This window comes from Scyliorhinus torazame, chromosome 8, assembly GCF_047496885.1.
Source record: "Scyliorhinus torazame isolate Kashiwa2021f chromosome 8, sScyTor2.1, whole genome shotgun sequence".
NCBI lineage: Eukaryota > Metazoa > Chordata > Chondrichthyes > Carcharhiniformes > Scyliorhinidae > Scyliorhinus > Scyliorhinus torazame.
The window spans coordinates 34,542,548-34,565,342 of NC_092714.1; the positions used below are offsets into that span (position 1 = coordinate 34,542,548).

At 47.1% G+C, this 22,795-nt stretch overlaps 1 protein-coding gene across 12 annotated transcripts in view; it reads left to right on the forward strand.

The window, feature by feature from the left end:
• Nucleotides 1-22,795, forward strand: part of itsn1 (intersectin 1 (SH3 domain protein)) — a 295,505-nt gene that overhangs the window by 49,371 nt on the left and 223,339 nt on the right. Inside the window, exon 1 of one of the 12 annotated variants that reach the window (XM_072513354.1) lies at nt 12,974-12,992. The exons of the other annotated variants lie outside the window; for them this stretch is intronic. The gene's annotated coding sequence lies outside the window, so the exon portion shown is untranslated. Of the gene's footprint in view, nt 1-12,973; nt 12,993-22,795 lie in introns of those variants that run through there. 12 annotated transcript variants of the gene reach the window in all.

Genomic DNA, 22,795 nt, shown 5'->3' on the forward strand with positions numbered 1-22,795 from the left:
GAGAAGGCTCCCTTCGAGGGAGGAATGTCCAACGGCCACTGGAAGTCGCCTCGCCCAAGTACCACAGGGGTGCGGGGGGGGGGGGGGGGCTTTCAGATGGAAGGGGTTGCACCCCAAGTCCTGCAACTAACAACTTTCTCTGGGTGGCCGCATTGTTAATCCCACAAACCAAACGGTCGCTATAACATTTCTGACAAGGTCCTCACCATAGTCATAGTATTCTGCAATCCTGCGTAGCCTGGATAGAAAATCGGCAAGGGATCTCCTGGGATCCACTCAGCGGTATTAAACTGGTAACGCTGCACTCTCGTGGACGGGGTTGGGTTAAAATGTTGCCCCACTAAGTTCACAAGTTCATCAAACACTTTTGGTGTCCAGTGCAGCTGGGTATGTCAGGCTCCTAATCACCCCAACCATATGCGGGCCGCAGGCAGTGAGCAATATGACCACCTGGATCTCGTTTTCAGTGATGTTGTTTGCCCGGAAATAGTAACTCCTCCGTTGTGCGTACTGGTTCCAGCTTTCCAGCGCCGCGTCAAAAACATCCAAACGTCCATACAGAGGCATGGTGTAATAGAAAACAACTTCCAACCTGTATCCAACAAAAATCCAGGGAGGTGGCTTCAGCAGTGTAGACAGCTATTCACTTTAACCCTAGTCGCCTGTTTTGTGAGGGCTTCGAAGAATCCAGCACGAGTTGAAGGATAGAATTAGTCCCCAGCCAGTGGTAAGCAGGCAGGTTATAACACCCGAGTTATCCGTTTATCCTTACATGTACTTCTAAATAACTTGTGTCCCCTTTTTGCTCTCCTAATTTCCTTTACATTTACTTGCACATTCTGTACCTCTCCTGGGGTATCTGCATAAGCCTCCCCTTTTCTCTTATCCAATGCTGCATATTGCTTGATATCCAGGGTTCACTGGATTTGTTTGGGTCCGACCACCTATTTGTACTTTTTTAAGAAAACTGTTCAGCTGCAGACTTCACCACAGATGTCTGCTTTCCTGCTTCTTGGCTAAACAAGCCATGAAGTGTGCTCGAGTTGTCAAAGGATCTGATACCCCGACTGAACCAGTACAACAGGCTAATGGGCAATTGTATAAAACATAATTGTGATTCAAACTTTGCTCTCAGTCAAGTACTTGCATTCGAGCATTCGTGAAATCCAAGTTCCGTTTCAATTCCACCCTTTAGTGTTTGGCTGTTTCTAAGATGTTACTCAGTTTGTAAACGAGTTGGACTCTAGTCTATTGGTCAGGAGGCAGTGATGATGTGATTCAAATGCTATGAAATTAGATGAGAATCTCCAATGCCGTTCAAATCCTGTGGTATTAAACCAAATATTCTGCAATAAAATTGTAAATTCATTTTACTTCCACATTGTTAGTATGCCAAGATAGAACAGTTTGTGTTCACCATTTGGATTAACCTCGGGCTGTCATCTGTTTTTCATAGATCAGATTAATGATACACATTTATATTCTTCGCTTGGGATCTTGAAGTCGCGGCAATTGTAAAAACCATTGAGCGTGATTTTTGCCAAATGCTGGTAAGACTGAAATGATAGTAGTTTGTTCGAGCTCCGCTCTGTTACGGATGTCAGCTTTGTTGTGGTTAAACCTGAAGGTCAATTTGCCTGACAGACACTGACTTTGCAGACGTAAATAAACTGAATATGTTGAGACTTAATCATGGTCAACCTTGCACTGTACGACTTTCAGCATCAGCTGCATTTTGCTTTTGCACGTATCGCAATTCAGCTACTTTACCTATGTGCAGTCTGCACATCAGACATGTCTCAGATTATCAACAATCTCTGATAGACAATGCAATGCCAAATTTGACAGTACTTGACTAAATAACTTTCATATCGGCCTCCTGATTGAGATCACCATATTTTGCTGTCCTATAAAACATTGCTTTCTAAACAACTAAACGCAAACTTAACTGTAATTGAGGGGGAAAGAAGCTATTGGTGAATTCAGTAGCATTTTCCTTTTTTTAATTAACCAAATTCCAGGTTGCTTCCTCTTCTATTTATATGCAAGCTGAGGACTTCTTGCTGATCTGTACCTGACTAAGAGAGTGTAGCATACAGGTATTGGCATTGTTCTAAAGTAGGAGCATCTTACTGATGCCAGTGGAGCTTACTGGTAATTGTAAACGGGAATTTGAGCATGTTTCCTTCCTCACCCTGTCTTTCCTGGAGCATTGAGGGCCCATTGTAATTCCCCATCACTCCTCCATCTGAGACATGTTAAGTGCAGATCCAGTTTTGAAGCTCAACATCAACTTGTAATTATGTAAAGTCTGTAACACAGTAAAACGTCCCAAAGCACTTAACAGCATTTGCAAACAGAATTCGACAAATGCCTGCTTAAGGAGATTCTCGGGCAGTTGATCAAAAGTGTGGTTTAAAAAAAAGTAGTTTTTGAGGAGTATTCTTAAAGGAGGCAGTGAAGTTTAAGGGTGGAATTAGCTAGAATTGGAGTGTGGGGGGGCTGATTTAGCTCCGTTGCCTGGACAGCTGGTTCGTGCTGCAGAGCAAGGTCAACAGCGCATGAGGTTATTTATGAAGGCCCTGCCTTCTCAACCTTGTCCCTCGCTTGAGGTGTGGTGATCCTCCGGTTTAAATCACCACCAGTCAGCTCTCTCTGTCAAAAGGGAGGGCAGCCGATGGTGATCTGGGCAATGGCGACTTGACTTTTGGGCGGCACGGTTAGGACCCGGGTTCAATTCTAGCCTTGGGCGAATGTCTGTCTGGTGTTTGTACGTTCTCCACGTGTCTACGTGGGTTTCCTCCTGCTGCTCCGGTTCGCGCTCGCGCTCGCGCTCTCTCTCTCTCTCTCTCTCTCTCTCTCCTCTCTCTCTCTCTCTCTCTCTCTCTCTCTCTCTCTCTCTCTCCTCTCTCTCTCTCTCTCTCTCTCTCTCTCTCTCTCTCTCTCTCTTCCAACCGCAAAGATGCACAGGTTAGGTGGATTGGCCATGCTAAATTGTTCCTTCGAGTCCAAAAAGGTTAGATGGGGCTTGGGCCAAGATGGGGTGCACTTTCGGAGGGCCGGTGCAGACTTGATGGGCTGAATGGCCTCCTTCTGCACTAGGGATTCTATGATAACTTGAAAGGACGTGGGGCTGAAAGAGATTGGAGATGAAAGTGAGGTCATGGATGGATTTCAAAATAAGGATGAGCATTTTAATGTGACATTGCTTGACCTTGAGCCAACAGAGGTCAGCAAACACATGACTGATGGGTGAATGGGACTTGGTTAGGACATGGTGAGAGTTTGGTTGTGCAGATCAGTAGCTGCAAAAATGTTGTGAATATAACTGAAAGTGCAATTATAATGAATTGGTAGCTTGATTTTGGACATGGACTGAATACGAGGTAGCTTTGGGAGAAAGAAGGGTGTGGAAGTGGAAAGCCGCGCGAGGAATGGAACGACGATGACCTTGATCTGTGATTGATACAATGGGAATAGTGAGGCCACGTGAGACAGCAAGATCATGAGGATGGCTGAGATTATGGGCTGGGGAATAGGAGGGATTAAAGGAGAATGTGAGAGTATGATGAATTGAGATGAAGGTGGAAATCACGGAGGATGAAAAGTATTCGGTGCAGATGGTGAGGGAGAAAAGTGGTGACGATATCTCGGTGATCAAGTGGTCAAGAGCCTCTTGCATATTGCTTTCTCAGTAATCCGTTAATGTAGTTGCATATAGACTTCAAAACTGTGGAGTGAGTTTCTAGCTTTGTCCCTCATGAGCTTTCATCTCCAGCTTTCCAAACTCTGTTATCTGCAGTCCTCCAATTCTGGCCTCTTGAACATTCCTAATTTTAGAATGTCATCAGCTGCCTCAACATTAGTTTCCAAAATTCCCTCCCTAAACATCCGCCCCTCTACCTTGTCACCAAACTGCCCGTACCTGCTTGCACCCTTATCTACTTTAATTGTCTGAGAAATGCCTGCCTGCTGAGTCACCAGTGAATTCACAAGTAACCACAGTGATTGGATTTTGCTGTTAATCACATCCAGGACTGAACCATGTTGATTGAGGCGGTTTCTGCTGATATAACAAAGTCCAGCCCAGTCAGAATGGTTAATTTTCTGGATGAACTCTGCTTTCTTTAAAAAAAAAGCTTCTCTTCCTGCTTCCATGCAGTTATCTTTAACGTGCCCTAATTACTTATGCCCTGCCCGCTATTATTTCCCAGCTCCATGCTGCCCCTTGTCAACATCATCTGAGACTAGTGTTAGTTTTCACATGTACGATGATGTCAACCAGCTCTACCTCACTATGTGACGTCTTTCGACCCCTCTCTAATTTGTCAGACTGTTTGTCTGGAATCCAGTCCTGAATGAGTAGAAATTTCCACCCACTAAATATTGGGAAGATAGTAGACAAATGAGGGTACCAATTGAGTGCAAGGGTATTAGCTAGTGGAGTGGGCAGACAAGTGGCAGATGGCATTTAGTGGAGAGCAGTATGAGGTGGAGAGACATATGAGGTGATGTATTTTGGCAGAAGTACTGTGAACTTCTAAAGACTGCAGGGGCAGATGGGATACATGTGCACAGAGCTTTGAAGGTGGCGGGACACTTTGAGAGTGGCTAGCAAAGCATATGAGATTTAGGGCTTCATACATGGAGGTATTGGCTCATAACCTCCTGGTTCCCTAGCACAGTGCTTTTCAACACCCCCCCCCCCCCCCCCCCCCCCCCCCGCCCAAGGTCCCACTTTTACCAACCAACGGACCCACGCTGGCCCAATGTTCGCGATCCATGCTGGCAAACCTTCACGAAACACCATTATTGCTCACCTGCATAACACAGCAGGTGAGTCTGCTAGGTCCTCGATCTCGCTTAGTCATTCAATGTTCCATTTCTTCTGCTAAGGACTTCAGCTGATGATTTACGTTCTCGCTGCATCCTTTGAAAACAATCAAGAGGTTTGTCCTCTAACTCGCCATGCTTAGTCTTCAAAGGCCTTCGAAGATTCGAGGTTTTTAAACTTTAATTTGCTAGTACTTCCCTTGCATCCTGATTTGCATTGGCACAATTAAAGCCATACCTCAAGAAATCATCTTTATACTGCTTTCTTTCTGATTTTCAGTTTCTTAATTGTTTGTTCACCAGAGGACCTGGAGCTCTGGATACAGCTCACGCCAGCATTGCTTTTTCCTGCCATGGACTCTCCTGGCCTGCTTCTGGCCCCCTCTCCCTTATTACAAAATAATCCGTCTTCAGATCTCCACACTCCTGTTCTCTCTGGGGACTGCCATTAGCACTCTTTCTCCTTGGTTTCTGTTGCCATTAGCACCCAGTTCCCCTGGGTTTCTGTGGCTATGACTCATCTATCATTCTCGCTCCACGGTATAAATATTTCCCACTTTCTCTGTCTGTTAGCTTTGACAAAGAGTCATCGGACTCGAAATGTTAGCTCTTTTCTGTCCCTACAGATGCTGCCAGACCTGCTGAGATTTTCCAGCATTTTCTCTTTCGTTCACAGTCCTGTTGTTTACTTGCTGGCAGCTACAAAATGGAGGAAAATTTCCTCCATGATTTTGCGCCCAAAACACAGATGTACAGAGTGCATGGCATCAGTGTAATGCTGGGCGCGTGACCTCTGCCACTGCGTCTGGCAGAAAGACTCGATTGTTCATATATAAACGACAGCATTCTTTTGTTTACTTTGAAACTTTATTTCCAATACCTGATTTTTCCAAGTTTATGACTTTTTATTTATGAAAATTAAAAGAATTTTAGTTCAACATGCGCATCCTTACATTTACACACAAACTTTGTTTTAAATATGTTCCCATTTCTTTAGAAATTTAAAATAGAAAAAAGTAGAATCTTGTTTTTACTTTACAAACTATGACTTTAGATGAGATGAAGTAACTTGTCAAACACATACAATGTCACAATGACAAGTCTGGCCTGGCTTCCCTCTCACTGCCCAGTAGCTGCATCCACCCCAGTCACAGACTGCTGACCACTTCCCCACCAGTGCTTCACGTCGTGGGAGTGCAAGTGGCCGTTGTGCCGGCCATCGAAGAGCAGACTGCAGAGCTGCAGGTCACTTACCGCCGACCGGGGGACGAGCCGAGCAGTGCGCAGAGGACAAGCACCAGAGACCCGACCCCCCCCCCCCCCCCCCGGCATGCATGGTGCCCAGTCTTACGCCGCCGCAAACAATCGGGGATTGCCCACGGCCGGCATTCTTAAAAGCTGGTCGCAGTGGGTGGTGTCGTCTTCCCGCAACCGATCGATCACGACCCTCCCGATACCCGCCAGCGGGTCATGACCCTGAGTTTCAAAACCCCTGCCCTTGCATCACATCCAGAGGGTACCCTGTGATGCGCTGGGGAATCCTTCTATGATGTTCCCATGTAAGGGTTTACCTGGCAAATGCCCAGAAGTGCCAACTTAATCTTGGATGCTTCTGCCAGTTTAACCTGATGGTTACTCTGAGAGAGTTGGAAGGAAAAAATACTTCTAACCCTGAGTTTAACACTCTCTTGGCCTGGCCTGGCCCCCACCCCCACGATTGTCTGAAGCACTTACCTCTCCCTTTTAAATTACAGACATGGGGGCGGGGGGGGGAATGGTGGCACAGTGGCTAGCACAGCTGCTTCACAGCACCAGGGACCCAGATTCAATTCTGGCCTTGGGTTACTGTCTCTGTGGAGTTTGCACGTTCTCACTCTCTGTGGGTTTCCTTGGGGTGCTCCGGTTTTCTCCCACAGTCCAAAAGATGTGCACGTTAGATGGATTGTCTAGATGGATGCAAAGATAAGTTGTCCCTTAGAGCAGGCATTGTCGGGTGGGGATAAGAAGAATGGGGGACCTGTTCATTGACGGGACATTTGCGAGCCTAGGGGCACTGGAGGAGAAATTTGAGTTACCCCCGGGAAATGCATTTAGATATATGCAGGTGAGGGCTTTTGTGAGGCGACAGGTGAGGGAATTTCCGTTGCTCCCGGCACAAGAAGTTCAAGATAGGGTGATCTCGGGGGTATGGGTCGGGGAGGGCAAGGTGTCGGAAATATACCAAGAGATGAAAGAAGAGGGGGAAGCACTAGTAGAAGAATTGAAAGGTAAATGGGAGGAGGAGCTGGGGGAGGAGATTGAGGAAGGGCTATGGGCTGATGCCCTGGGTAGGGTTAATACCTCCTCCTCGTGTGCCAGGCTCAGTCTGATACAATTTAAGGTGGTTCACAGAGCGCATTTGACGAGGGCAAGGCTGAGTAGGTTCTTTGGGGTAGAGGATAGATGTGAAAGATGTTCAGGGAGCCCGGCGAACCATGTCCATATGTTTTGGTCATGCCCGGCTTTGGAGGGGCTCTGGAGAGGTGTGGCGGGAGTAATATCCCAGGTGGTGAAAGTCCGGGTCAAGCCAAGCTGGGGGCTAGCAATATTTGGAGTAGTGGATGAGCCAGGAGTGCAGGAGGCGAAAGAGGCCAGAATTCTGGCCTTTGCGTCTCTAGTAGCCCTGGAGGCCTGGATTAACGACATGGCGGGGTTCATAAAATTGGAGAGAATTAAGTTTGCTTTGAGAGGGTCTGCACAGGGGTTTTACAGGCGGTGGCAACCGTTCCTAGAATATCTCGCGGAGCGGTAGAAGAAGAAGGTCAGCAGCAGCAGCAACCCTGGGGGGGGGGGGGGGGGGGGAAACGAGAGACTGTTTGTAAGGGGAAAAATTGTGTTGTTAAGAAACCTTAATAAAAAATATTTTAAAAAAAAAAAGAGCAGGCATTGTCAAAGTCGGGGGCACGATCTGCGGCGCTCCTGATCGCGTAAATCCGCGCGCAAGAGCCGGCTTTTAATAATGCTGGCTGCAAGCGGCCTTCAAAATGACCACGGCCGTATGAAACAAAATGCGGCCACACTACGCATGCGTACCCGCTCATCGGTGCGGTGTGCATGCGCAAAACTTTGAGCATGCGCACCGATGAGCGGGCACAGTGCGGCCACATTTTCTTTTTATACGGTCGCAACCTTTTTTATTTACAAGTTCGGGGCAGTTTTTATTTGATGAAATTTTACAGGAAAAAATTGCTGAAACTGAATGTTTTCAATCTCTAGAAATTGGAGGTTCACCACATTTCACCTAAGCATTACAAGGTAAGAGAAAATGGTGGGTCGTGCAAGTCAGCCGGCGTGGGTCGTGAAGGTCGGCTGGCGTGGGTCACAAAGGTTGGCTGGTTGGTAAAAATGGGTCCCGGGAAAAAAAGTTTGAAAAGCACTGCCTTCGAGCCCAGGTTTGTGCAGGTTAGATTATGGGGTTACGTGGATAGAGCTGGATGGACGAGGGTGTGGGCATGGGTAGAGTGTTCATTCGAAGGGTCAGTGCAATCTCGATGGGAATGGCCCCATTTTTCTGCAGTGTCTTGATTCTATGATTATCCCGTAAAAAAATCTCCATTCTGACAGTTAATGCCATTAAAAAGATGATATTCCTTTCTTCCCTGCTCCCCAGTTACTCCTTGCCGATGCAACCGGGGGAATGCTCCTGGTTCACCCAGCCTGAGTGTTGGGTGAGACGGGCTTTGCAATTTCATCACGGGTAAATCCGCCGGGGATTGCCACTCTGAGGAAGTTACAGGCCATTGAGCACAAAAGCAGGGAAGTTATACTGAACCTTCATAAAGCTATGATTGGGCTACAATGAGATATTATCTCTGGTTCAGAAGGATGCGAGCATCCTTGGGAGGGTGTGGAGGAAATTTACCAGAATGGTTCCAGGGATAAGGGAATTTAGCTGCATAGCTAGATTGAGGAAGTTGATGTTCTTGGAACACAGGAGATGGAGGAGTGATTTAATAGTGATGTACAAGTTTGGATAAGGTAGCTGAGGAAAAGAACTAGAATTAGGAGATTTAAGGTTTTGGGCAAGCAGTGCATGAAGTGGGGGGGGAGGAGGGAAATGAGAGGAGTAATGTTTCTGAGCACTGAATGCTAATAACCTGGGACTCGTTGTGTACAAGGCTATGGAATCGGGTATGCAAGATTTGGAAAATAAACTTACTGAGCTGTGGGGACAGAGTGGGTCATGGGACAGACTGGATTTTTCTCTACAGATTACAACCTTCTCCTCCACTGTAATGACTCTGACTGACTTTGGTCCCTACCACTAACTCCGCTCAATCACCCACTCCATCTCTCCTGGAAGCTGTGCAAGGCTGAACCAGACCACGGCCGTGGTGCCATAGTTGATCCCAGGCTGAACTTCCAATCACATCTACATAATTGCTTATTTCCACCTCTAGCACCACCACTCTCTGTACCTTGGCTCATCTTTCCTTGTTACCTCGAGACATTTCTAATACTCTCCTGGCCAACCTCCCACAAGCTGCCCTTTGTCAACCTGAGGCCATCCAAAACTCTGCTGCTTGTGTCCTAACACACTCAATCCTGTTGACCCAGCATCTCTCTGCTCTCCGGTGAAACAACACTGCAATTAAAAAAATTCTATTCCTTGTTTTCAAATCTCTCCACGACCTTGTTCCTTCTTATCTCTAACCTCCTCCAAACCCAAACCCTCCGATATCTGCATTCCTCTAATTCTGGCTTGGTGAGCATTTCCACTTTTTATTCACTTTACCATTGGTGACTGCATCTTCAGCTGCTTGGACCCCAAGCTCCGCAGTTTCCTTCCCAAACCTCTGCGCCTTGCTTTTCTCCTCTCTCAAGATGCTCCTTAACATCTATTTTTCACCAAGCTTTCCGTCCACTAATATCTCCTTATGGTCCACGGTGTTAAATTTTGTCTTAACTTCTGTGAAGTACCCTGGAAATCTTTATCGCCTCAAAAGCACTGCATGAATCCATATTTTTGATAACGTTAACTCTGCCCCTCAAACTCTCCTCCTTTAACATACTTACCTCTCCTAGTATCTCCTTATATGGCGGTGTTACATTTTTATTTGACTGTCACTCCTGTGACACCATGGGACGTTTTGCGGTGTTTGAGGTGCTATACAAATGCAAGTTGTTGGAGGGAGGTAAGTGGATGTGTTTGCCCGCAAGGTGGAATGCACCAGAATTATGCTGAGTGGGTAATTTAGGCTGTGAAAATTGTGAACGAAATGAAACATTGAGTACAGAACTAGTCACTCCCGTGTTGATGTCATTGGGTATAGATTTAGCGGTAACAGAATATTGGAGTTTACTGCATCAGTGGATGGTTTGCTCGCTGACATTTGCCAACCAGAATGGTTCAGCTACACGATACAAGTTGAGTTCCATCTACAAAGAACAAAGAAATGTACAGCACAGGAACAGGCCCTTCGGCCCTCCAAGCCCGCGCCGACCATACTGCCCGACTAAACTACAATCTTCTACACTTCCTGGGTCCGTATCCCTCTATTCCCATCCTATTCATATATTTGTCAAGATGCCCCTTAAATGTCCCTATCGTCCCTGCTTCCACTACCTCCTCCGGTAGCGAGTTCCCGGCACCCACTACCCTCTGCGTAAAAAACTTGCCTCGTACATCTACTCTAAACCTTGCCCCTCTCACCTTAAACCTATGCCCCCTAGTAATTGACCCCTCTACCCTGGGGAAAAGCCTCTGACTGCCACTATCTAGTGGCAATGAACAGTACAGTGCCACTCCTGTAACTCTTTGGTCAATTCTTGATATGCTTTAGTGAATGAAAAGTTTGCTATCAGGATGTGTTTATGTGTCTAAAATATTTAGTAATACTTGTGTAACCTATTCCAACTCTGAAGGAAGACTCTGGGATGGTGGTAGAGATGGGTTGCCTCACATCCTTTTTAAAAAGTACCTGGGTGAGCACTTGGCAGATCATAACATTCAGGATGTGCCAAATGGGGTTAGGTAGACAGGCCAGGTGCTTTTCGTGCGTCTGTGAAGACTCGATGGGCTGAAGGGCCTCTTCACTATTATTCTGTGATTCTATTCATCTCTTGCAGTCATGAGAATTTCCTTAAATGGATTTGTCATTGTTCAAATTGCCTTAGCCACGCATGGTTGACATTTCAATTGAAATCTTCCCGCAAAAGGCAACATCACTGTTCAATGATGATTCATGCACCTAGGTGAGAAGATTCATTTGCAAGTAATGTTCTTTTTGTGGTTGAAGGACAAGTCCAGACAAATCCTCCAAGGCTTTCATAGCGAAAAGATTTGAGTACAGGAGCAGGGATGTCTTGCTGCAATTATACAGCGCCTTGGTGAGGCTACACCTGGAATATTGGTGTGCAGTTTGGTCTCCTAATCTGAGGAAGGATGCCCTTGCTCTAGAGGGAGTACAGCAGACTCATTCCTGGGATGGCAGGATGGGCTTATGAGGAGAGATTGAATCTGTTAGGATTTTATTCATTGTGGAGTTTAGAAGAATGAGAGGGGGGGGGGGAAAGAGAGAAGTCTCTTAAAAACCTATAAAATTCTGTCAGGAGTAGACATGGTAGATGCAGGAAGGATGTTCTGATGGTGGGTGTCCGGAACCAGGACTCACAGTCTGAGGATACGGGTAGACCATTTCTGACAGATGAGAAATCTCTTCACCCAAAGAGTGGTCAGCCTGTGGAATTCATTACCACCGGAAGTAGTCGAGGCGAAAACATTATGTTTTCAAGAAACATGTAGCACTTGGGGCGAAGGATATGGGGGGAAAGTGGAATTAGGCTCTTGAATTGGATGATCAGCCATGAACATATTGAATGGGGCAGGTCCAAAGGGCCGAATGGCCTCCTCCTGCTCCTATTTTCTACGTCCTGGGTTTTTATCTGTGCTGCTGGTTAGCTATAGTCTATCTGTACTGTCCTTTGCTGAGCATCTTCAGCTCCTTAATCAATGACCTTCCCTCCATCATCAGGTCAGAAGAGGAATGTTCACTGAGGTTTGGGTTTGCACAATGATCAGCACCACCATTCGCGACTCCTCGGATATTGAAGCAGTCCTATGGCCAGCCAGACCTGTAGAACATTTTGGCTTGGGCTGATAAGTGGCAAGTAACATTCACGCCACATGTGCCAAACAATGATCATCTCCAACAAGAGAGCATCTCTCTTTAACATTTACCATCACTGAATCTCCCATTATCAACATCCTGAGGGTTGCGATCGAATGGGAACTGAACTGAGTGAGCTATATAAATGGCTATGGCTACAAAAGCAGGTCAGAGCTGGGAACCCTGCGGTGAGTAACTCCCCTCCTGACTCCTCAAAGCCTGCCCACGATCTACAAGGCATAAGTCAGGAGTGTTATGGAATACTCCCTACTTGCCTGGGTGAGTCCAGCTCCAGCAACACTCAAGAAGCTCAACATCAAACAGGACAGAACATCTGCTTTAGAGGCTCCCTATCCATCATCTAATCCCTCCATCACTGACGCACAGTGCAGTTGTGTGTGCCATCTACAAGATGTATTGCAGCAATTCACCAAGGCTCCTTGGAGAGCACCTTTCAAACCTGTCACTTTGAAGGATAAGCCCCCCTTGCCCAGCACTCTGTGTGCACCTACATAAAATGGACTGCAACAGTTCAAGACAGCGGCTCACCACCACCATCTCCAGGGCAATTCAGGACGGGCCGTAAAACCGCTGGCCTTGACAGCGAAGCCCACATCCGAGAGAGAATTTTAAAAGCCAGTATCATTGGTTTAACTGGGTAGCAGCATTCCTTTGCTTTTCTTGAATTTTACTAGTAACGTACCCTCTCTATCTCCTTTTTTATATTTTGCTTGTTGAGATGTTTGCATTTATTTTGACTTATCAACTCTTTTTGTATTACTGTCCCTTTTTATACTTTTTCATCTCTGGAAGACTGATGCTAGTCATAAAAGTGTGCCTGCAATGGATTATCACTACTTCTAAAATGATATGTCTGGTATGTATTGAATTATCCGACTGAATTTGGCGTTGTATCAGATGATCCAGCTGTTTCTTTTTTTGCCTGCAGGACCCTTTTAAGATGGTTTTTGAGTACTCCATCAATACATCGAACCAAATGTTTTAAGAGAGGTAAATAATAGCTTCACGGAGTAACTCTGCCTTCTCCTACTTGCTCTTCCCACCCATCCACCAGTACTAGCTAATGTTAGTATGCACAAGCAATATTTATTCTCCAGACTATCTAGTTTCTAATTTGGAATTTGCTTTTCAAATAAAGATAATTTGGCCATAAGGTTGGGCGGCACGGTGATGCAGTGGTTAGCACATCTGCAGCACTGCACCGAGGACCCAGGTTCGATCCCGGACCCAGGTCACTGTCTGTGTGGAGTTTGCACATTCTCCCCGTGTGTGTGTGGGGGGGTCTCACTCCCACAACCCAAAGGATTGGCAACGCTAAATTGCCCTTTAATTGGAAAACAAATTATTGGATGCTCTTTTTAAAAAAATTTTTTTTAAATTTGTCCACATGGTTGATGTATTTCGACCAAAATTGCTGCTTATTCTTACTCTGGATTCCCTATCAGCGGGATGGTCAGAATGATCCAGGTAGGAATTTATCCCTGAGAACCGGCATCCTACAATGAAGAAGTTTAGCGGCATCAATATAGAGTCTTTGTGAATGTGTCGCCTTCCTCAACTTCAGTAGGATAGATGGGTGGATAGTAATAATATGAGGCAATTTATATATTCAGGTATTGTCAGGGCTGAGATTCTGAGTAGTGAGTGCCTTTAGTGATGTGATTTCTATTAGGAGGTCATCCACATTATTTTTTTAAAGTTTATGTGGGGAAGTTGAACTTTTTACTAAACAGTACCATATTGGGAGTATTTGTTAAAGCACCAATGCACTTTCAAACCAGAATTTTGAGCATGCAAACACTGTACATTATTTTTAACCACATTTAAAAAAAAATCACTTGTGGGATGTGGACATCTTTAGGCCAGCATTTATTGCCCATCCCTAGTTGCCCTTGAGTAGGTGGTGGTGAGCTGCCACTTTGAATCGCTGCAGTCCCTGAGGTGTAGGTACACCCACAGCGCTGTTGGGGAGGGAGTTCCACGATTTTGAACCGGCGACAGTGAAGGAATGTCAGAATAGTGAGTCACTTAAAAGGGGAATCTCCAGGCGGTGGTGTTCCCAGGTATCTGCTGCCCTCTTCCTTCTAGATGGTAGTGGTCATTGATTTGGAAGGTGCTGCCTTAGGAGCCTTTGTGAATTCCAGCAGTGCATCTTGTAGATGGTGCACACGGTTGCCACTGTTTGTAGTGCTGGAAGGATTAAATGTTTGTGGAAGGGGGAACAAACAAGCGGGCTGCTTTGACCTGGATGGTGTTGTGTTTCTTGTGTGTTGTTGGAGCTGCGCTCGTCCAGGCAAGCGGGCAGTATTTCATTACACTCCTGACTTGTACCATGATGATAGATGGTGGACAGGCTTTGGGGGGAGTCAGGAGGTGAGATACTCAGCACAGGATTCCTAGCATTCAGCACAGGATTCCTAGCATGAGTTTTTTAAAATTTAAAAAGCCCTCTTTTCCTGGAAAGAGGGGGAATAAATTTGAGCAATAAATGAAACTGGCCTGCCTTTTAGTGAGAATATGCCCTGTTAAATGTTTTGCTTCAGTTGTGGAATGTTTTCTGATGCAGCACATCCGATAGCAGAAGTGTTCTACTTACCGTGCAACGAAACTGATGGAAGAACAAGTCAAAATTATCAGCACACACTTCCTGCTCATTTTTTGCAATTTCACAATTGCTGACCAAAGCATGCTCTGTACTTAAGTTAGAAAACGCCTTTTGTATAATGCTTTCCAAAGCCTGGCTCTTGGATGGCATTAAATGAGAATTCCATTTTATGGTGTGCATATAAATATATCAATGGTAATTTCCACAGACTGATTTCCAGTGGTGACATGTTCAGAGGCGGTCGCAAATAAGATAGTCCGCCAGAGTTGTCTGTTTTTAACTCTCTTTAAATTTGTGTACAGACTTGTCCCTGTTGAGAGCTGTTTGCCAAAGGTGATTTCCACAGACTATAATAAACCTCTTGAGGGTTGGAATTGTCCATAAAATATGCATTGTACAAACTAAACTGCTGTCTCTTGATCTTAGCATTGCTAGTCTCCACCACTGACTCTGCCTATCCGCTGGTGCTCTTGTATTGACACCCCTCCATAGCTTCACTCTGTTTGTAACCTGCTGTGCAGCTCTCGAGGAGCCTTGTGTTCCTCCAGCTCTGCTCTCTTCCATCTCCCCATGATGGACGGCATCTTCCGCTCTCTAGGCTAGTGAATGGACCACATGAATGACCCTCCATCATCTCAGTGGGCTGCAAGATTGAAATCCAGCTTGTTCACTAACCGTGACGTGAATAAGATTAAATACATTTAATACGCTGTATATCTTAAATAGAACGATCAACTTCAACTGGTAAAAACAAAGTAAATATTTACACTTTGGACATAGAGGGAGTGCATGGTTCTCAGTCAATGTTGTGGGCATTCGCTTGCTTTAGTCCTGTGCCACTTCAGTTATAATGGTAGGTTTAAAAAAAACAATGCAGATGGAAGTAAGCGGAACCCTGCGTGTGGGCAACGGTAAACAAAATGTCTCCTGGGCCGAACCCAGATGGGCCATTGGTTGCACATCGCTGGCCTGGGTCCTGGACACTGGAATTACCCCTCTCAACGTCTTTGCCTCTATCTCTCACCTTTTAGGCTCTCCTTACACCTAACTCTTTGTTCAGACTTTCATTCTTTGCCCTCTTGCCGATATTTCCTATTATTTGCCCTGACTTAAATCATGTCTTCCATATCATTCCTCGCCTTTTGGCTCTTATTTCCCCACCCCCCCGCTTACATTTCCCATTCCATGATCGTAACTGTTAGTTGCTTCTGAGAGGGGTTCAAGAAGATCATGAAGTATTTTTAAGAATTGTAAAGGGCCTGTGCAGACTTTTGAATATACTTTTAGGCACAAAGCAAATCTGAGATTTTGGAGTGCTGCCTGACTTGAGCCCTCAGAAGTTAATGTCTACTTACCCTCATGTTCATAGTGACTCCTAGTTAAAAATAAAATCACATTTGAGTCATGCCTTTGAGTGCTCTTTACAAGAAGAATTGGTCTCCAGCAAGTAGCCTATACTTGCGTTCAAGTAGTGGTACCAATTTCAAAGTAAATACCTAGAATTGAGCTGTATAACATACATCCATATATTGTACAGGTTGACCATCCCTTATCCAAAATGTTTGGACACGAGTGCATCGGATTTCAGAATTTTTCAGATTTCCAAATAATTTTTGAGGGGGCGAAAAGGCCTGTCCCCGGGACGTGCGCATATGCGGCACATTGGGACCTGCGCATCACCTGGGAACCTTCCCAGGGCCTTGTGGGATTTCTCACTGTGGGGTGGGGGGAGGGGAACGGTTTTTAGAATTTCAGAAATTTATGGTTTACGGAATTTCGGATAAGGGATGCTCAAATTGTATGATAATCCAATAATGCTCCAATACATCAATCAAAGTCTCTAATCGCCACGTAAGCAAGATGGGAATCAAAAGAGCCTTGAAGGTGTTCATTGTTCAATGCAGATATGCCTCCCTGTCCCACCTTTCACAAATTTCAGACATTTCAGAAATCTGTTATTTCACACTCAGCCTGTACCACCAGTTTGTTCATTCATCATGCCTCTCCTTAACGAAGTTTCACTGACTTCCTATGCCAGAATTGGGGAAAATTAAGATTAAGAAATGAAATTGGGATAAAATAAAAAGGTGAACTGATCAGGGCAGCTGTCTGAAGGGGGTGTTTTGATAGCAAATTAGCATACCAGTGAGAAAAGCAAAAGTTTACCTAGTGACTTGGAAAACCATGGGATGTAGAAGAGGTCACATCAAAGTGGAGGGATAAAGGAATTGATATTTAGATGCCACAAAGCCAGGTCCACAGGGTGGGTAACATCAAAGGGAAAAATTATATATCCATAACACAATAACTGGAGAGAGGGAAACTGTTGAGGCGGCTGCCATCGCAGCCATCAGTGTAGTTAAGTGTCCTGTTATAGTGTATTATTGTCTTTCTTGTCATTTTTTTTAAAAAAATTGATCACAAAATGACTGGACTGTTCCTCCCTGGTTTGAATATCTTTTCTCAATGTTTGCCAAATTGAAAATATACACCAATAAGAACCAGTGTTCCAAGTTACCGTCTTGGGATGCCCTCACATTTAACATCAATGAGGCTTATTACTGAAAGCAATTAACTTCAAGGTTTTTGCCCTCGACTTTTGTGTCCGCTCCAGCCATTGGTATGTCCCTAGTGCAGCACCTTCCACATATGTCCCTATGTGCAGCACCTTCCACTCTGCTAGTGCTAAATTATTGCTTGTTCCCTGGCTCCACCTCTATCCACATGGAGTCTTATCCCAAAGCTTTCTTCCCTTGTATTAAATATTCAACACCCGACTCAACACCCCCGCCCCCCCCAAGCTGTGATTACCAATACTTGAAGAAAAAGATGAACCACTTCCACCTTGAACAAAACCCCTCCTCCGATCCCCTGATGGCAAACTTAATCTTCTCCAAATGCCGAATCTCCAACCCAGGCCACCACCCTATACAGCTCCAGAGTCTGCCACCCTAGCAAAAAACACTCTGGGCTATCAGGGCGACGAAGGCCAACTTATCAGCTTCTCTTTCCCTCCCCACTATACTCAGTGCCATCTTATTCCTAAAATCTCCAACATTGTCTCAAAAAAGGACTCCCCAAACCTCCCCAATTTTGGACAGGGCCAGAACATGTGTGTGGTTTGCCGGCCCCCTCAAACGCCGCTCACATCTGTCCTTCACTGTCAGAAAGAACCCATTCGTGCGTGTTTTGGTGACATGCACACTTGTGAACTACTTTAAATTGAATCAGGCTCTCACGAAGGGGTATATAAGGCTTCACGCTCCTCCCACTTCTACTTTATCTCCTCCAGTGAGGCCTTCTCCATTAACTGACCATCGATATCTGAAATCTTCCCCTCCCCTCTCTCATCCTCAGAGATCACCTTGTCCATCAATGAAGGGGCTGATATCCATGGAACCGTGACCAACTCCTTTTGTGGAAAGTTCCGAACCTGTAGAACTCATTTTCCCCCGGAAGCTGAAACCTTTCCACCAGCTCCTCCAGCTCTGCAAATCTACCCTCTGCAAATGTATCACTAAACCTCTCTGCCCCCTCATGTTCCCAAACCCTATAAAGAGGTGAATCGACTCTCAGTAAATGAAAATGGTTCAAGTATACCATTTATTAAAACTGAATTAATCCATCGATGTTTTGCTCCAATGCAGGGCACTGAAATAGTGATCCTCTGTGATGTAAACGGTCTCCATTAAGATTCAATTTGTTTGATGAGTTGTGTACTAGAATATTTCATACATTATGAATTGTGTGGTAGACCTAAAATCCTCAGTTTTTCAAATGCTTTTTACACTTAATTTCAATCTAGAGTCCCTTACAAAAATGTAAATGTAAATGTTGGATATATTCAACTTTTGAAAGCTAGTAAAAGTACTTGAACTTTCTTAGTGTTTGTTAATAGCAGCTCCTCTCCCACGAGCCATTCACATCTTGATGGTTGATTTAATTTAGTTATTTTGTTCACGGTGATTTTTTTTTTTAATAAACATTTTATTGCGGTATTTCTTTGGCACATTAGCAGCAACAGAATCAACAGTATAAATAACAAGAGAAATACATACATAGTCCAAATTCCACCTCGCTCTCCCACAGGTCTTGCCATTGCTTACTCCTCTAACCTACGCTAGCCTAACCCCTCCCACCCCCCCTTTTGCTGCCAATTAGTTCTCTGCGAGGAAGTCTACAATTGGTTGCCACCTCAGGGCAAACCCCAGCTGAGACCCTCTCATGACGAACTTGATTTTCTCCAGGCAGAGGAAGCCTGCCATGTCTGAAAGTCCTCCTATTTTGGGGGCTTTGAGTCCCTCCACGCCAGCAATATACGCTTCTGGGTTACCAGGTAAGCAAAGGCCAGAACGTCTGCCTCTTTCTCCTCCTGGATTCCCGGGTCCTGCGATATCCCAAAGATCGCCACCTCCGGACTCATTACCACCCTTGTATTAAATGCCGTGGACATGGTGTCGGCAAACCCCTGCCAGAATCCCCTCAGTTTTGGACATACCCAGTACATGTGGACATGGTTCGCACACCTGTCCTCCACCCCAAGAAACCTGCTCATCCAGGCCACTCTCATGTGCACCTGGTGAACAACCTTAAATTGGATCAGGTTGAGCCTGGCACATGTTGCAGCAGCATTGCCCCCAGCTCCTCCTCCCACTTACGCTTCAGCTCCTGGTTTGCGTCACCTCGGAACCCATAGTCTCTCTAAATGTCCGAGACGCTCCCCTCCCCTATCCATCCTCTAGAGACCACCCTATCGTGAATCCCCCTTAACGGCAGGAGTGGGAAGGTTGGTATCTGCTTCCGCAAAAAGTCCCGTACCTGTAAATATCGGAGTTCATTTCCTCCGGCCAACTTCTGCTCCAGCACCCTCATAGTCAGGAAGCTACCTTCCAAGAACAAGTCCCCCATCCTCTCAATTCCCGCTCTCCGCCAACTTCGGAACCCCCCCGTCCATCCTCCCCAGGGCAAATCTATGATTGTCGCAGATTAGGGACCACACGTACACCCTCTGCTCCCACGTGCCTCCTCCACTGCCCCCAGACTCTCCGGGCCACCACCACCACTGGACTGGTGGAGTACTGCGCTGGTGGGAACGGCAGCGGCGCCGTCACAGTGCCCCTAAACTTATGCCCTTACACGAAGCCGCCTCCATACGCACCCACGCCAGCGACCCCTCCACCAACCATCTCCTCACCATGGCTATGTTAGCCGCCCAGTAGTAAATGCTGAAATTCGGCAGCGACAGTCCACCATCTCCCCCCCCCCCCCCCCCCCCCCCGATTCCGCTCGAGCATTGCCCTCTTCACCCATGGGGGTTTACCCCCCCCCACACACACACAAAGCCCACAATAATCTTATTAATCCGGTTAAAAAAGGACCGCGGGATGAAGATGGGGAGGCACTCGAAAACTATAAGGAACCTCGGGAGGACCGTCATTTTTACCGACTGCACCCTACCCGCCAGAGACGATGAGAGCGCATCCCATCTCCAGAAATCCTCCTTCATCTGGTCTACCAACTGGGCCAGGTTCAATCCCTCGCCACCTGAGTACCTAAAACTGTCCCCTACCACTCTAAACAGCAGTTCCCCCAGTCGCCTCTCGAGACCTCTCGCCTGAACCACAAACAACTCGCTCTTCCCCATATTAAGCTTGTATCCCGAAAACCGGCTGAATTCCCCTAGTATTCCCATAATTTCCCTCATCCCCTCCATTGGGTCTGAGACATACAGCAGCAAGTCATCCACATACAGCGAGGCTCTGTCTCTTTCCCCCCCCCCCCCCCCCCCCCCCCCCCCCCCCCAGCCCCTTGAGGCTCTCCGAGCAATTGCCAGCGGCTCTATCGCCAACGCAAACAGCAGTGGGGAGAGGGGACATCCCTGTCCCGCCCCCCGGTGTAGTCTGAAATATTCCAAACTCTTACTATTTGTCCGTACACTAGCTACCGGAGCCCAGTACAGCAACCTCACCCAGTCAACAAAGCCCCTCCCAAACCCGAACCGATCCAGCACTTCCCATAAATAATTCCACTCGCTCGGTCGAAAGCTTTTTCCGCATTCATCGCCACCACCACTTCCGCTTCCTTACCTTCCGGGGACGACATGATCACATTGAGCAACCTTCTTACATTGGCCCCCAGCTGCCGAACTTTAACAAACCCTGTCTGGTCCTCCCCTATAACGTCCGATACACAGTCCTCAATCCTAGAGGCCAGAAGTTTGGCATCCACGTTCAACAAGGATATCGGCCTATAAGAACCGCACAGCTCCGGGTCCTTGTCCCTTTTCAAAATGAGCGAGACATGGCCTGTGACATCGTCTGGGGTAAAACCCGTCTTTCCTTGGCCTCGTTAAAGACCTTCAACAGTACCGGCCCCAGTATTCCGGAGAACTTTTTATAGAACTCGACTGGGTACCCGTCCAGCCCTGGGGCCTTCCCCAACTGCATGACCTTCAAGCCCTCCACTCTCTCCTCCAGCCTGTCTGGAGCCCCCAGCCCTTCTACCAGCTCCCCATCCACCTTCGGGAAAGTCAGCCCATCCAAGAAGTGCCTCATCCCATGCGGCCCCCCAGGGGGCTCCGATTTGTACAACCTACTATAAAAGTCCCGCAAGGTCTTGCTCACCCCCGCTGAGTCCCCAATTAAGTTCCCACCCCCGTCAATAACTTTCCCTATTTCCCTAGCTGCCTCCCTCTTTCTGAGCTGCTGCGCAAGCATCCTACTGGCCTTCTCCCCTTGCTCATAGATTGCCCCCTTCACCTTCCTGAGCTGCTCCACTCCCCTTCCTGTAGTTAACAAACCAAATTCCGCCTGCAGTCTCCGGCGTTCCCTTAATAGCCCTGCCTCTGGAGCCTCCGCATATCTCCGATCCACTCGTAGAATCTCTCTTACCAGTCGGTCCGTTTCTGCCCTATGTGTCCTGTCCCTGTGAGCTCGGATCGAGATCAGCTCTCCTCTCACCACTGCCTTCAGCGCTTCCCAGATCACCGCTGCTGAGACCTCCCCCGTATCATTTACCTGCAGGTAGTTCAGCATGCACTTCCTCAATCTCTCGCAGACCGCTTCGTCCGCCAACAGCGCCACATTCAACCTCCATTGCGGGCGCTGCTTACTATCCATACTGACCTGCAGGTCCACCCAGTGCGGCGCATGGTCCGAGATCGTAATTGCCGAATAACCTGTGTCCACCACCCCCGCCAACAGGGCCCTGCCCACAACAAAGAAATCTATCCGGGAATACACCTTGTGAACGTGGGAGAAGAAAGAAAATTCCTTGGCCCTCGGCTGCCTAAATCTCGACTGATCCCCCCCCCCCCCCCCCCCCCCCCCCCATCTGCTCCATGAACCCCTTCAGCTCCTTTGCCATTGCTGGCACCATGCCCGTTCTCAAGCATGACCGGTCCAGGCCAGGATCAATAACCGTGTTGAAATCCCCACCCACAATCAACTTGTGTGAATCCAGGTCAGGAATCTTCCCCAGTACCCTCTTCCCCATCGTCCCAATTTGGCGCGTCTAGGTTGACTTGATGAGTACTACCCTCATTCCCTGCAGCCTGCCACTGACCATGATATATCTACCTTCCACATCTGAGACTATCCTCCCTACCCCAAACGGCACCCGCTTGTTGATCAAAATCGCAGCCCCCCTTGTCTTTGAATCCAGTCCCGAGTGGAAAACCTGACTAACCCAATCTTTCCTCAACCTGACCTGATCCACTACTTTAAGATGTGTCTCCTGCAGCATCACCACGTCCGCCTTAGTCTCCTCAGGTGTGCAAACACATGTGCCCTGTTCACCGGCCCATTTAGCCCCCAGACATTCCAGGTGACCACCTAGTTACTGCCCCCCCCCACCCCCCGCTGGTCATCCATCTCCTTTCTTGGGCCCGCCTCTAGCCCATGCGTCACACCTCCTCCGGCCCGCCCTGCGGCAGCCCCGACCCACTCAGTGTCCCTCCACCGAAGTCCCTCCCTCGTCAGCAGAACCCATCCCCACCCCCACCAGCAACACTATAAATCCCAACCCAACTAACAAATTAAACATGTACACCCCCCCCCCCACTGTGCTTCCGTGAGCTAGCTCACCCAGCTAGCTTGGTGACCCCCCCCCCCCCCCCCCCCCCTGTCTCTGGCGCCAAGAAGACTCTCACCCATTGTTCCCTCGCTCCTCTCTCTCCGCTTCTGTAAAC